Source organism: Perca fluviatilis, chromosome 6 (genome assembly GCF_010015445.1).
Source record: "Perca fluviatilis chromosome 6, GENO_Pfluv_1.0, whole genome shotgun sequence".
Classification (NCBI taxonomy): Eukaryota; Metazoa; Chordata; class Actinopteri; order Perciformes; family Percidae; genus Perca; species Perca fluviatilis.
The window spans coordinates 31,512,958-31,526,405 of NC_053117.1; the positions used below are offsets into that span (position 1 = coordinate 31,512,958).

At 40.0% G+C, this 13,448-nt stretch overlaps 1 protein-coding gene across 1 annotated transcript in view; it reads left to right on the forward strand.

The window, feature by feature from the left end:
• Positions 1-350: 350 nt before the first annotated feature.
• Positions 351-13,448, forward strand: part of LOC120560726 (phospholipid-transporting ATPase ID-like) — a 51,856-nt gene continuing 38,758 nt past the window's right edge. Inside the window, exon 1 of the mRNA XM_039803521.1 lies at positions 351-507. The gene's annotated coding sequence lies outside the window, so the exon portion shown is untranslated. The remainder of the gene's footprint in view (positions 508-13,448) is intronic.

Genomic DNA, 13,448 nt, shown 5'->3' on the forward strand with positions numbered 1-13,448 from the left:
TGCTTCCAAACTGACCTGATCAGTGCAGGTGAAGCTGTGGTTTGTGTGGTTGTTTCCTTCATAAGTTCACCAACTGGGTCATTTAGTTGATCCAAACTTCATAATTACCCCTTTGCATCACTCATACTTGTGCTAAAAGTTTTTTTTAATTTCTTTTTTATGTAGGTTCTATGGAAAGTGTTTTAATGCCAATAGTTGAATTTTAACTGAACAGATACAAAAGCAAACGCTGCGCCCAACGGAGGGGAGTGGAGAGAAAAAGGAGGGTACGGGTGGAGAAAGTGGAGGAGTGGAGAGAGAAAGGAGGGAGGAGTGGAGAAAATAGAGGAGGGGAGAGCACGAGAGAAGGAGTGGAGCGGAGAGGCGGGTGGTGGGAAGCCAGGAGGAAAAACATTAGCCCTCATTTCTTTTCACTTAAGAGGAGATTTCTTGTTTCTTTCCAGGACTGCAGCAGCTGGCGACTCGCAGCCCGGCCGCAGGACGCACCGCACAGAGCCAGGACGCACGGTAAGAAGACGCGCTGCGCACTCGCCCTTTTTTTGTTGAACTTGGAGGCGTTAGTAAGGTGAAGTGGGTAGTTAACATGCTGAGACGGATTTTCGAGAGGGGGGGGGCGAGATGGAGGAGGAAGAGAGAAAGGCATACAGGCGAACAGGAAGCTGTAGTAAATGGGCCAGCGTTGTCTCCTCACTCTTCGCTTTATTGTCTCTCTTTCATTTCTAAGTTCACCAGCCTCTGCTGTCCATCCGGGGAGTCATGGACTTAAAAAGTAACGGAAAGAATGAAAGTCTGAGTTAAAGGGGGAGTAGCATACGTCCGGGTTAGGTAAAAGGAAAAGCCACTGCTGCACTTTCTATAGGCTACTTCTGAACAAAGTTTACGCTCACCGTGGATATTTCCACAACAACTACACTTACCTTGGTTTTGTGTTGGGTTAACGGAGCTCTCTTTTGCACAAACTTCTCCGAAACGCCTTACAGGCAATTCTTTTTTTTTTTTACCTATTCTATTTTTTATACATTAGTGTTTTGTTGTTTTTGTACAGCAATGTTCTGTTGCCAACACTTTCATTCCATGTTTTGAAAAGAAATGAAGGTTGCAGTCTGTCGTGTGTTACGTCAAGATGACTATACCTTTGTGGGAGTAGCGATGATGTGAAAACTACAGATACTTAAGTGTGTACTTAGTAAATTGTGCGGTTTGGCAGTGATAAATGATGAGTGATTTCTGTAGCATTGTACAGCGGAAGGCGGTGATGTAGACTACTTATTCATATCCGGTAGCCTATCTATTAGTGCGGATCATTTTCTATTCAGGGCTAGACAGTAATGTGTTGATATTAAGTTGTTAACTTCTCATCTGTGACTTAAAGGTGACATTACAACACACAGTGGTGAAAGAAATACTCAGATATTTTACTTAGCCTAAGTAAACATATAGCAATAGGCCTACTCCAGTGTAGAAATACTCTGTTACAAGTGAAAGTCCTGCATTCAAAATGTCACTGGAGTAAAAGTGCAAAAGAATTAGCATCATAAAGCACTTAAAGCACAAAAACTAAAAGTACTCATTATTTTGTCCATTATATTGGATTATAGCCTAATTATTCTTCTGTATCACTTAAAGGTGCTGTAGGTAGGATTGCGAAGATCCAGGACTTGGCCAAAAAAATTGAACATTGACAACTTCTCAGTCCCTCCCCCCTTTCCGCTAAAGCCCAAAACGGTCTCCTTAACCCCTCCCCCACAAGGGAGAATGAATGAGTGTGCATGAATAGTGATTGACATGCAGTTAGACACCCACCCCTGGCCCTGATTGGTGCATCTAAACAGGGAGCTGTGGATTTTTGCAAATCACACTACAGGCTGTAGGTGGTGCCAGAGGAGCCAGATTTTTTTTAATGACCTGTTTCATGTAGTTCTACTCGAACATAGGGTCAATTTCAGCAAATATGACAGAAAGTTAGTTTTATAAGTCTTACCTACTGCACCTTTAAATGTTGCAGATGGTAAAGGTGGAGCTCATTTAACTATTGTATGTACTGTGGGGTAGCTGAATCTATAAAATACATCATCATTTAATAGTTGATTAATATTTTGTATTTATAATCTTAATCCGCCGAGTAGCTAGTAAATAAAGCTATCAAAATAAATTAGTAGTGGAGTAGAAGTGTAAAGGAACAGAAAATGGAAATACTCAAGTAAAGTACAAGTGCCTCGACAGTGTACTTAAGTACAGTAAATGAGTAAATGTACTTAGTTACTTTGCACAGGTGAAAACACAGGGGTCTAGCAAATAAATACAGGGGCCCCTTGAATGTCTTTAATACAAAACATTTTAATTAACCTTGTTTGATGTGCCTTTATAAAATCATCACTATTCTTGTGTGCTGCTATGACATGTTAGCATTCTTTACACTGGGGTTAGGTACACCCAAGTGTCTTTAGAGACTGAGTTTATTTTTAAAGCCACCTGAAACATTAAAACATCTGCTTCTCTTCTTCTAGCTATTACTTTTCATACCTATAGTCATGCTGATATCTCTCAACTGGATATGCTGTAATGCTGTAATTTATGCAGAGAAAAGAAAACACATCTGTTCTTAAGCCTCAGTGCATTTACATGCAGTTTAACAATCTGATTATATTTGGTTTAAGGCAATACCCCGGTTTCTTAAGCGCCATGTAAACACAATACCCCGGCTAAAATTGGAGTTCTCATATCCCGGTTAACAGACCTAGATAACTCCTTTAGTAACCGGGCTATTTGTGAATGTATACAGTACTTAACCAGGGTAAACTCAGGTTACGTGTCAGCGCATGCTCCGTAGGTTATTACTGCCATTCCCCACTCCGCTGCAGTGGTTTTAACCGGATATTGAAGAGAACCAAAAACAACAGCAACAACACAACCTTTAAAGGAACACGTTGACTTATTGGGACTTTAGCTTATTCACCGTATCCCCCAGAGTTAGATAAGTCCATACATACCCTTCTCATCTCCGTGCGTGTTGTAACTCTGTCTGACGCCCCCAGCGCTAGCCTAGCTTAGCCCAGATCCTGGAGGTAACCGGTTCCAACTAGCCTACTGCTCCGAATAAGTGACAAAATAACGCCAACATGTTCCTGTTTACATGTTGTGATTTGTATAGTCACAGCGTGTACAAATAACAAGGTCACATGACACACAGCCGTCTTCTAACCGTATACATACTGGGAACTAAACTGGGAGCAGAGAGTAATAACGGTGCTTTTCAGGTGTTGCGCTAATCACTCCGCCCAAGTAGCAGGGCTTCGCCTTCTGAGAATAGTTCCCAGTATGTATACGATTAGAAGATGGCTGTGTCTCATGTGACCTTGTTATTTGTACACCCTGTGACTATACATGTTGGCGTTAATTTGTCACTTATTGGGAGCAGTAGGCTGGATGGAGCGGGTTACCTCCAGGATCTATGAGTTACGACACGCACGGAGATGAGAAGGGTATGTATGGACTTATCTAACTCTGGTGGATACGGTGAATAAGCTAAAGTCCCAATAAGTCGGCGTGTTCCTTAAAACCCACTGAGGACTTCGACATGGGTCAAGTTCTATCAGGAAGACCCATTTCTGGACGGACGAGGAGAAACATTTTTTCTTGTCAATTGAAGGACCTAAATATACAAAGGTCAACTGAAAGAAAAAGCCTTACGTCACCTAAAGTACCGTAGGTAGAGTTACTCCCGTCATTCATCCTATTCTTTCCAAATCGTGTAGGCTATACAGGGAAAACTGGCATATCGGGTTATTCACGCAAACCGGGTAACGGTCATCGCGAGGTGACAAAACGGCAACTTGATAGATAAGTTTAGGCACCAAAATGAATTGTAGAAGACAAAAAAATTGCTGTTTCCTGGCTTAAAGTCTTGTGTGTTCCCCCCTTACTTTTTCTGGGTCACGAACTCTGCTCCCCATGTTGAACACCCTGTGTGTTTGGGCCCGTCCATCCACTCCCTCAACTTCCTCCTTACTCGCATTGTCGCGTTCTTATACTAGGTGCTCCAGTCATTAGTACTACGTCCATAAGCGGTCGCTGCCTTACAGCGGCAGTTAATGCGGGTCTCGCATTGCCAGACCTTCCTCCACAGCGCTGCGGAGGAGGGTCTGGCTACGTGCTCTGGTTTATTGGCATTTCTTTAAACCAATCACAATCGTCATTGGCGGAGATAAGCGCTGGACGGAGTACCGGTGCCTCTGCAAAATAGCCTCGGGAAGAAACTTGTTTTGGTGGAACATGTGTACGTTCAAATTAGTTTTAGTCGTGCAACAGAAAACTTAGATTGGACAGATAGTCTAGCTAGCTGTCTGGATTTACCCTGCAGAGATCTGAGGAGCAGTTAACCATAGTCCTCAGAAATCAACCAGAGTTTAAAATTACAACACAAAGAAAGCGGAAGGTAACGGACATCCAGTCGAAAAGAAGGACATCCGGCGGAATTTTCGGCGGCACTGGAGCAATCCCGGAGGTGGAACATTGTGGATATAGACTAATGCAGGACTTACAGTAATACATACATGGAATACATACAAATTACAGTGCATTACTTTTCGTAGCTACTGTATATGTATTTGTATGAGTGGTTAATGAGAACAGCCAGCTGTACAGCCTACAGTATGACACCCTCTATCCTTAGACCCTTGATGGAAAGACTGGAAGAAACCAGAAAGAGCAACATGAATGTTTTTACATAATTGTATGCCAATCCATTGAGTAGACTTTGAGATATTGATATTTCACAGGATTAGTGAAAACTTAAACCTGGTGGTGGTGATAAAAGAAAAGTCAGGGGATCACCACCGTCAGTAGGATTCATCCTCTGGGGAACATGAATGTTTTTACTAAATGTCATGTGAATCCATCAAGTAATTGTTGAATTATTTTAGTCTGAACCAAAGCTGTGGACCAACACACAAAACAATAGAGAACAAAAAAACTAAAATTTAAAAAGGAGAAGTATTTTACAAAAGCAACACACAACAAAATGAGGAAATATGTGGTCATGAATTGGAGTGTGGGAACAAGTTGGAGAAGGAGTAAGATGATGTAAAAGTTGTAGAGGCAGATTGTATGTGTTATCAGTTTGGTTAATTAGACAGAAAATGAGTGATAAAGTAGAAACTCAGTAACTTCATCTAAACTCAATGTTCTGACAAGCTCATGTAAAGTAAATCCTTGAATCGGATCTCAATCAATAACTTCCAGTGGTGCATAAAATTGAATCTAAACGACTCAAAGTGCAACTTTGTGTCGCAGCTTGAAAGTTGTTCTTTGTTAGATTGATATGCCGCTGTTTCTGAGTCTTTATTGCACATGAAGGATATTATTAAGCTTAAAAGGTCAATCAAAATGTCAGGGTTTTATCGTGTAAGATGAGAGGAGAAGTGGCTCTGTGTTCCTGAGGGGTCAGGTGAATTATTCAGAGGTTGATTGTTTCAGGTCTTTTGGTGCGGCGCTCGGTGCTCGACACTGTATTGTGTCAAAACTGACACAATACAGTGTGTCACACGGCATCTCACTTTTCCATTCTTGCTTTGTCAATGTTCATCATCAGTGGAGAAAGAGGTCTTAACAGGCGACATCTCTATTCATCCAGGCATCAGAGTCACAAATCACTTCAGTCTTTAATGTTAACAAAGGCAGAATTCTCTCAACACGCAAGAACTTTTCTCCCAGTGGTAGTATTATTTTTGATTAAGACTTATTTTCTTTTTTTTTCTCCGGACATGAATCTGAGAAAAATGAGAGGGTATGTGAGCTGTGACTAATCCTGTAATCACAAGTTCACATGATAAACTTCCTCATTTATTCACAGTTAGATTTACTGAAAACGCTTTCATTAATCAGTTACTAACAGGAACAAGGTCAGTACATTAGCTTCTGTTTGTTTATTCAACCTAGTCGTCGGTTAGATCAAAGCTGATTCTGTTGTCCAGGTCGGAGGCGGTGGCAGAAGGACTCAAAACCTTTTTGCTTAAGTCAAAGTACCAAATACAACAATGTAAAAATACTCCATTACAAGTAAAAGTCATGTATTCAAAAGTCCAAAAAGTGAACATACGTGGCCCCTGCGACTGATACATTGTCAGATATTACATTATTATTTTATTGTTACTGATCAATGTATAAGCAGCATTTTACTGTTGTAGCTACTCGAGGTGGAGCTAGTTTCAACTACTTTACATAAAGTTCAGTTTAGTTTAGTGGTTGCCAGCCTAGGGGTCGAGCCACTCTAAAAGGTCACAAGATAAATCTGAGAAGTCAGAAGATGATTAATGGGAGAAAAGATAATGAGACAAATCACAAATGATACACAAATCTATTTCTTTTTTTTCCTTTTTTCTCTAATATTAGCTTTTTATGAAATATTGGATAATTGTACCTCCTTTGGGCCTCTAACAGTATTTACAGGAAATATATTTCTGGAACTGGAACTGCTATCATAGACATCTGAAACCTGTAACAAAAGAAGCCCAACGCACTGTGCGAGAGGTTTTGTAATGTATTTTATGAGATTATCACATGTTTGAATGTAAAATATGAATGTGTAACTACAGTTGTCCTATAACTGCAGGGTAGTAGGAGTATAAAGTAGCATAAGACAACTCAAGTAAAGTAAATGTTTCTCAAAATTGTATTCAACTACAGTACTTGATTACATGTATTTAGTTACTTTCCATTACTGCAATTGTTAAAACATTTAATGAAATTAGTATTTTACAGTGGTGGAATTAACAGGTAATTGCTTTGTTTTGTGTTATATTATACTAATTTCTAAGAAAATATGTGTAAGCTGCAACTATAGAATCCTAATAAAGACTACATGCCTTTTTGCCCTGTATACAGTGAATGTGTTTTTGTCTTTTGTGGTCAAGGTTCATAGCTGAGGCTATAAATTAGTAGAAAAACCACCAAGCCAAAGCAGATATGGTTTGTGTGGTTGAGTGGCACAGTAAACAGTGAAGCAGAAGGGACCATTAGCCCTCACACAGGAAGTCGAAACCCAAAGTTGTGCCTCGGCTCAGCATCTTCAATTTTGAGATATTCACTTTTAAAAATTTGGGGAATAAAGAAACTCCAACTGAAAAGAATTAGAGAATTAGAGTGCTTCTTTGCATCTTCTGTACTGTACTTGATCACAATTGTTCCAATTTGTGATCAAGTACAGTCAAATAAGCAGGTATGAGCTAACTTTCTGGGTATAAGTTGCTGTTAACCGACTAGGGATGGGTACCATTTGAAGTTAATAAAAAGATACCTGCATTTTGGTAATAATGCCAAAACAATCAATACATATTTTTCTACAAAACCCCTTTTCCGTTTAACAAAAATTTAGCAAATACCCATGTTAAATGTGGTCTAAATACAAGCAGCAGACAAGAACGTTGTCCAAATAAAAAAGTGGAAAACTGGTGATTGAATGGCATTTAATGCCACCTTTTGGTACTCTACAGTTTTCCATACTCAGTGTAGCCTATTGATTGAGACACATTTTGGTTAGAGCTTAAAAGTCCTACAACTGTCCGGTATTTGTTTTGGATTTACAGAAGCAAACATGCCTTATATTTTTGTGTAATGGAGCAGAACATAATCTGTCTGCATTCTCTGAATGTATAACAGTGTTGTGTTCACAGATCATACCAATGTGTTTGTATGTTTTAGCCATTTTACATTTGATTTAAAACAAATCCGTTTTTGTGGTGCATTCTTTAATTACATCCCAGATTTAAGAGTCTTCTGCCAAACAGTAATGTTTTCAATGCAAAGAACTACCACAACGTTTAGCTTGGCTTGGCTTCCCAACAAAAGCTATGTTCAGAAACCAAAGCAGATTTGGAATCTTGCACCATTTGTAAGATTTTGACCACTGGACTGTTTGCGTTTATTTGCCCCAAACATCAAATGTACCAACTGTACGTTAGCTGTACGCTAATATTTGCTAGCAACATATATTGGACATGTCTGTATGTTTGTGTTCAGCTCAGCTTGTGACTGAACTCAGAACCTTAAACTCTGGTTCTCTCTGTTATTTCCCTCCAGTCTCTCTCTCTCTATTTTTTTCCTCTCATCTCTGTATGTTTATGAAGCCCAAGAGATATGTGCATTTTCAGCTCGCATGAGCACACATTTGTGTCTATTCTATTTGTGCCCCGGGCTAATTCATGTCTATTTTTGCCTTGTCCAGTGGCTTGTATTTTAACCGTTTTTAACTGCATTTTTCATTCATCCGTTTCAGACTCATCTGAAGGAACATACACATTTCTAGTATTTTAAGCAATCAAGCTATCTACATAGGCTCAGACTGTGTAACAACTAACATTTCGCTTGTGCTATACATGGGCAAATGTGAACCTAAATGCAGTTTTAAGTCTATGTTCTTCTGTTTTACAAGTGCTACAATGATCTTGTGGCTTCTGTGGGTGACCTACACTCAATATTGTCCCTGAACACATCCTATGTAGACAGTGATAGAGTACTGTTAAAGTGCTGCTAGTGCTATATTTCCTGTGTAAAACACGGTGTACGAGGGATGAAACAACAGGTTTACAGTTGGCCATTGGGCAATTTCGAGCCTTTTAAATGTCATCAACTCAGACAACTCAGGAGCAGGTAGCATGCATTCTGCAAAAAGTGGGTTTTCCATAACATCTCCAGCTCCACCACAGACCATAGACCCTGAGCTCAGGGTGCGAGGTTGTGAGTTCCAGTTGATATGTTGTTGAATTGTGGGTAGGTGAAATCCAGAGTATAGGTTTGACTCATTTCTGTACTTTATGTATGACCTAGATACACCGAGTAACATACATGTAGGCTTTTACTAAAATCCAACAGTCTAAAAATAGTTTATGTTTGCTTTAAATCTCTGCAGCGTCCTGTTGTTTTAACTGTCCTTAATCACTGAGCATCTTTAAGGTGCCTTCAGATGTTGCATTGCATGTTTTTTTTCTCTACAAAACACGCTTTTTGATTTGACAAAATAAGCCAGAACTAAAACAATTTTTTAATTAATATTTAATCAACAACTATTTTGTTGGCCAATTTATCGTTTAAGTAATGTTTTTTAAGTAGAAACTCCCTCTGAGTTGCCTCACAGCCCCGGTTTTAATGGCATACTGTAACGAGCCCTATTATTCACAGAAGTTGCTGTTTGGGTAAATTAACTTGCTATCGCTGCTACTTCCTGCAATTGTCACAGTAATATATTTCTAGGCTGAAATCTGAAGGCAGATATGATAAAACAACATAGACGCCCAATTTGAAGTGTTTTGCAAAATCAACTGTACTAGTGTGCAGTTCTCACACGGGAGGGAGGTTTGCTTGTAAAGAACAGTTGTGTTGATTCTGTCATACTGTGCAATATTCCCCCTGCTTTCCTTTTGAAAGGTTACATTGGCCAATGATCTGAAGTATTCAGTAGCAACAGGATGTACTGTGCAAGACAGAGAGAAGCTGACGGGGAAATTCTGAGGACACAATAAATGAAAGTCCAGGGCCGAAACTAACAACTATTTTGCAGATCATTGCAGATTAATTAATTTCTTGGTTTGGTCTATAAAATACACTACTCACAAAAAGTTAGGGATAGCTGGCTTTCGGATGAAATTCATGGAAAATGTAAAAAGTTCAAGCTACAGTGGTATAATATCATGAAAGTAGGGCATTAAAGTAGAAGCATACAATGGTGATTTCCTCATTTCAAAAAAATTATTGAAACAAAAGTGGTGGGTGTACCACAACAAAAAATGTCGATGTCTCAATAACTTGTCATGTGCCCTCGAGCATCAATTACAGCTTGACAACAACTTCTCATGCTGTCCACAAGTCGAGTTATTATCTGCTGAGGCATGGCATCCCACTCTTCTTGAAAGGCAGCCCTCGGGTCATTGAGGTTCTGGGGTACAGAGTTACGGGCCTCAACACGGCGACTCAGCTGATCCCATAGGTTTTCTATAGGATTCAGGTCTGGAGAAAGCGCAGGCCACTCCATTTGAGGTACCCCAGTATATTCAATTTACGATGATGTAAAACATGCAAAATAATCCTGCTCTACCCTTTTGTGAATCATCACTTTAGGCATTATTGCTTCAAAAAAGGCTTAAATGATCGATGTATTAGTAAAATTTTTGCAGATTAATGTTCTGTCGAGCAACTAGCGGTAACTGCAGCTCTGCTTCTGAAGAATACAGTGAGGACTGCCAGCTATTATTAGCTATGGCAGATTGATAAGACAAGTACCTGCTGATGGAGATGCACCAGAAAACGTGGGCCTGGTAGATTTGGGAATGCTGAGCGCTCTGAAAACTAAACCAGGTCTTTGTATTTTAGGATTTCTTCTAAGATTTAAATAAAAACTTCTCTGTAAAGTTTTTCACGAAAGCACTGTTAGAGTCTTTATTAAGTAGCTCTTTCAGGCAACTTTCTGTGGTTCCTTTTAATCATTGATGGATTATTGAATGAGCCTACCGGGCCCAGGCTCCGGGGCCTAAAGGGTCAGGGGGCCATCTGAGCCAGAGCCTCTGTTTGAAACACTTGACACTTTTTGTCGGAAAGTCACAAAGCTTAGTTTAAAGTAGGGCTATCGGGATTGAGCACAAAGAGACGCAGAATTACTACAAAGAGATGTTAAGGACTCCAAGGAGATGTGAAACAACGACAAATAGATGCAAAACAACCACAAAGATGCAAAATGACCACAAAGATACTCAAAGAGACAAAATATGGCTGCAAAAGACACAAAATGACCATAAGGGACTCAAAACGGCAACAGAAATTAGTACTGTGGTCGTTTTTTCTTGCTCTTATGTCGGAGGGGTGGAGGGCCTAGCAGTCAATGGTCTCTGAATGTATCCATGCCCTTAATGTTTGTGGTCTGAGAAGCCTTTAAAGTTTAAAACTCTTTGTTTATTCGGCGAGCACAAGAAGGCATGAACAGCAACTTTTAGAAACGTTTGCCCCTCGACTCCTCTCTTCTTGTCTTGGAAACGCAAAAGCTCCTCTACACACCTTTCTCTCCTCCTCCTCTTGAAAATAGACCTCATTTATCCAGAGCTCTGTTTGCTATTAGACAAAACACACAGAGACAGAGGAAACATGCTGAAAATGCAGCAGCTGGGCTCACTGACTTATCTGTTACTGTAGGTTGTTGTGTGATTGGCTGATCTACGGAAACTTGTATGCAACTTTTATGCAACTCCAATCTCCCCTGTTGTTTTTAAGTATTTGCGGCCTTGTTGAAGTCAAACACAACACTCAGTACATCACTGTTAGAGCTGTTTTCTTTCTGTGGGATGTGTGCGTTTCACGTCATGGTGTCGTTTTTGATAAGAGCAGTGGTTTGGACATGGGTCAAGTTGGATTTAAACTGGCATCTGAAGGTGGGGCTGGATTACAGCATGTTTCATGTAAGATAAAACAACGTTATTAATGATGGTGACTCTAATACGCTTGAGGACCAAATATACAGCATGTTAGGCCCTTAACATGCATGCTTCCACCAAATAAGCTTAAAACATGTATTATTCCTCACTTTCTGAGTGATATTCAAACCCAAGACAATAATGTTTGTTAGGGCTGCACAATTCTGCCGATTCTCTGAACTTGAATTTGAAATACAATTTGGAGTTTTGAAAAAAAAAAAATGGCCATCAAAATGTTCTAGAGTCGAAGGTGGTATCTTCAAATTCTTCAAATTCAAAAGTTTTCTTAGACAAACAGTCCAAAACCCCAAAACACAGAGACCATACACAACACAAAAGGGCTCTTTAGCCAGTTGGACACAGGCACCTGTCTATGCACACACTCAGAGGAAAAGGTTGTTTCTTTCAGCTGCAAACAAGAGGTCAGTTTTGATAATAGAGCACTGTTCAGCTTCAGTTTGAGAAACCAGAGATCATTAATCGGACAAGACACCCATTCATCTGTGCGACCTCTGACCTGTTGAGTCAGTCGCAGGTGGCTGTGACACGGGATACTGTTACCCACCTTTGTTTCTCTGGAATAGCATTAATCCCAGTGTTTGCAACCTTCACTTTAAAATGTAAACTGGTGTGTGTGTGTGTGTGTGTGTGTGTGTGTGTGTGTGTGTGTGTGTATGTGTGTGTGTGTGTGTGTGTGTGTGCGAATAAAAGCAGAGCATTTTCAAAACATCAGCGGCTTTAATAGATAAAGGTGGTTTAAGTGTACCCGATGTACCCACTTATGGAACAGTTTTTAACCTTATGATCTATTTAAACACCACAAATAGCATATCTGGATGGAGTTCAGATATAGTTATAGAGTTCAGAATACCATGTTTACAGTTTACTGAGATCTTACAGTAAAGTACTATCTGTGTATATTTATGTTTTAGCCCATAAACTCGGCTAAATCTCACACATACTTTGTTTTGATGGTTTTGATCCTTTGTTAAATGTTCAAATAACACCAGCATTATCCTTTAACTTACCCTGGTTCTGGTGTTTAAAAAAGTATTCTAAGACAGGAGATATTACATGCAGGTAACAAGCAATAACTTTCACTTGAGAGCTGTGTTAGTCCTCCCACCATCCCCATAACGATTTCACTGGGAAACAGTTTTGGTCTCTGTGTTGTGTCATCGCTGTAGTAAAGCCTGGAAAGTCTGAGTATCGGCCAAAACCAACAAGAATGTGAAACTCTGAAACAACTCCCCAACACTCAACAGTGCACACCATTTTGACATTCAAATTTAATGCCTATCTTCATGATGACTGCAGTGAGTTTTAAAAGTCACTTTCTTCCTTTAAACCAGGCTGGAGACGCCTCTCTGTGTCGGGTCACATTAGTCTGTGTTTGTCTGTGGAATAAACTGGGTGGGTAATTTAGAGTGAATGAATAGGTGGACTGTTTGCTTAGGGGTCTTTATGGTGGGACTTTGTCAAAGAGTGGATGGTGGGCGGTTACAATTGTGTGTCTCTGTGTGTGTCAGTGTGTGTGTGTGTGTGTGTGTGTGTGTATGTGTGTGTGTGTGTGTGTGTCTTCAGTATATATAGTTGTGTTAATAGGTTTGCACATGTAAACTAACATAAGACTCAAACACCAGAGGGAACATGTGAACACAGATAAATGCACACAAAAACAATTATGCAGACAAAACACACTGTCATGCTTGTGTGTGTGTGTGTGTGTGTGTGTGTGTGTGTGTGTGTGTGTGTGTGTGTGTGTGTGTGTGTGTGTGTGTGTGTGTGTGTGTGTGTGTGTTTTCCTGTTAAAAAACACACATTCTTCAACAAACACATGTAGTTGGTATTTATAGCTCCAGCACTGACGTCACCTTGGCAACAAACGCTCAATACCACCGCTTCCTGTCCGGGAATCCTCAGCATGGGCAGACAAACTTGACAACATTTGCACTTCATTAAGTTCTTTTCTCTGGTGAATTTTGTGAAACAGTT